Below are 3,298 nucleotides of genomic sequence, written 5' to 3' on the forward strand. Positions count from 1 at the left end.
AAATACTGTGGAGTAAATGAAACGGCGTCATCACACTAATATGTCGACAGAGGTGTAAAATTAGATTAGATAAATTATTAAAAAAAAAATAAAAAAAGACCCTTTGGTGTGAAGAATCACTTGAGGTCAGGCATACTGTACAAACCCTGAAAACATCTCGGCTTAGACAGCTCCAGTCTAGATGGTTGGTTTTTCAGTTTTAGGTTGCTTTAGAAATGACTTACATGACATAATTATCCAAAAATGCACTTAAGTAGTGATTGTCAACTGCTGAGACGGGTAATGTACCGTAATGTATTTCCATTATTGTTCACCCGAGGAACAATGCTGCCTTCAGGCTATACATAATAATAATAATAATAATAACAAACGTCACATATGCGAACGATGGTTCAGTAACAAACAAGCTGGGGTTAAAACGAGAGGCCGTTGAATAAATGTTGGAGATATGTTAATCGACATTAATTTCACGAGACTGCTGTATGAAAATGACAAGGACATGACAAGCTAATGTGGCAATTATTTTCTCCCACTTTACTGTGCTCTTAGTTGCTCAGGTGTGGAATACGATCCATGCGCATTATGTTTAATTGCTTTAGTTAGCTAGAGCGGTCATACAACTCACAGCTGACCCTGACGCCACAGGAAATACAGTCTCTGATAATGCAATCACGGACATAATGTACCCAACACAGTCGTTTGCCAAAATATAGCAGACATACGGTATATGTTGCAAATCACATTGTTCAGTCCCGACGAGCCAAATAATTAACTTTGGGGATTGAGTAAAACTAGCACTACCGTCTTTACTCCCTCTTTAGTATTCACTGCATTTTGACTTGTGCTTTGCTCGACAAGTTTAATCTCTTCCAGACAAGGATTCAAGGATTTACCACCGAAGGAATGCAAAGCACAGAACCAAGCTTCGAAAGCTAATGACAAGTAATGTGCGTGGAATATTGATGGCCGAAGAGTAAAACCTCCTACCTGAAAAATTCACTTTTTTTGAGAATACAAAAAAGAAAAACTTGTTTTCTTGCAGAATGCTATTTTTTAAGGATACTCAATACATAATTACCAAATAAATAAAAAATACACAAAGTGCAGATGGGAGGTTCCCCCCACTTCTCCTGGATCATTTTGCAGATGGATATGAGACTACGGTTGTCCTAATTCAAATCTGCTTTATACACAAGCACCTGTTGTTACAGATCAAGTGACAACATATGATACTTACAAGATGAGTCCAATCACCCTGCAGGACGATGTCTTTTCAAATGCAGGACAGGTCCTTCATTTTAATGCCTAAAGCTTACTTCAACCAGAGTTAACATTAGCCCGGAAGCATGCAACTGGCTGAATGTAAAGTGACATGAGAGTCGTACAGGAGGTACCAGATAAAGAGAAAAGTGAAGTGTTCCAAACACCACACTTTGGTGTTTTGAAACATCCTGTTATTTCATAATTAAACGGAACAATCCACAACCAACAAATCCTCGTTGTTAGTTTGGCTCATGGCCAAGTGACCATTCTACTAAATTAACTCTGCTCATCAAGATTCAGAGAGATTGGGCCGAATGGAAAATCTCCCCACAGATACTTTGATGCGAGCGCGCCCAAGGCAAACTTCCATCTTAGCTGAACACACTGTTGCTGTAGTTTTGGCTCCATAAAAGGACGGAATTCTGAAGAATGAAAAAAAAAAATCCCAATATACTGAAGCTGTAACGCAAATAAACTTACTTAAATGTAAATGCTAAAGATTATATGCAAAAAGGTGAGTTTGGTGGTAATGGATTCCGTATATTTATGTTATCTAAGGAGCATTAATATACAAGGAATATATAGCAAGTAGGAGGATGCTATCAATGCTCTCTTTCATGAATAGAGCTGGGAAGACCCTAGACAACAGTTTGCTCCATCAATCCCTATTGAGACTGTGACTTCCTTTGACCCCCCCGCCCCAAAAAAAAAAACTAGAGGCAGTGAAAAACATTGCAATCTTTTTATGGCATTTCTGCTCAGAGAAGGAAACAGAAAGAGGAAGACCATGGTCAAGCATCAGGTTATGGTTAAACCCCAACCAATGAGCCATCAAGGCATCCCAGCTCTGTTACTGTCCTTGGTCATTGTAAATAAGTGACAGAAATACTAGCAATATTTTAATCCTGAAAGAAAAGCAGATGAAGAGCAGAGACTAGAAAGCAAAGACCAACAGATGAGGAGGGGGAAGAGAGTGAGGCAGCAGCTCAGGCACTTTCACACTTGTTTGTGTTATTGATTACTGCAGGAGAAGGCGTCTTTTTGTCCTCCACGTCTCACTGTAAGGTGTGATCTCAGAATTGGAAACAGAGCGGCAGAGTCTTGCTGTATGGTGGGCGTTAAAACAAGGGCCTTTCAGTCGTGGGACAGTCTCCATGATCACGTAATCATGTGTACCTGCATACTACTGACTGCGCTGAGCGGACGCCATAGATGGTAGGAATGTACTGCATATGAAGCTCTAGCGTAAGTTCAGACAGGAAGACAATCCCCTCACGCCAGGCTCGTAGGCCTCTCACTCATACTGCCCCTCACCAGCAGCACACATCCCATACCAGATGCCCCGTCAGAAGTATCAGAAGCGTCAGACTCTATCAACTGTTCAGACAATAGCGCAGAGTCATGCCCTGTTCGCTAGCCTATCAGCGTGTTTCCATCTCCTTTAGATGTACTCTATCCCCGCCTCTAGCGTCCTGCTGCCGTCTCATGTGACCCGCCGCCTCCCCAGCACCACCCGCCTTCTCAGATTCAGCTCCCCATCTGCATCTCCAGCAACTCCAGCAGAACTTGCTGCCGCTCAGGGCAAACACACTGTCAATGTCCCCGTAGAGTTCAAGCGCCAAATAAATTCTGTGTAACCCATGAACGCATCATTTGGCATAATAAACATGAACTACTAATCACTCACTGTCTCTCCTGATTGAAATACTTGTGCACTGATGGGATTGGCAGAATAAGCAGGAGAAAAATATAATGTGCAAGCGGTGCAACAGTATCCGTGTGTGTACTGTGGCCTGTCACTGTGTATCCACGTCAGATTCAATCAGGAGGGAAAGCTTTGGAATCAGCAAACTAGAGTACAGCTGGGCTCACTTAACCATGTTTCTCTGTAGCAAACACAATCTTTGCAACAAAGAGTGACAAAAAAGTTCCCACTAATAGAAAGGCAGCGTCTGCTTAGTGCAGTTCAAGCGTCGAGTGTGAATGTCACGACTGAGAACAAGCCGGCATCGTCTCTACAGCCGACGTCTTAATG

Source organism: Taurulus bubalis (assembly GCF_910589615.1).
Source record: "Taurulus bubalis genome assembly, chromosome: 14".
NCBI lineage: Eukaryota > Metazoa > Chordata > Actinopteri > Perciformes > Cottidae > Taurulus > Taurulus bubalis.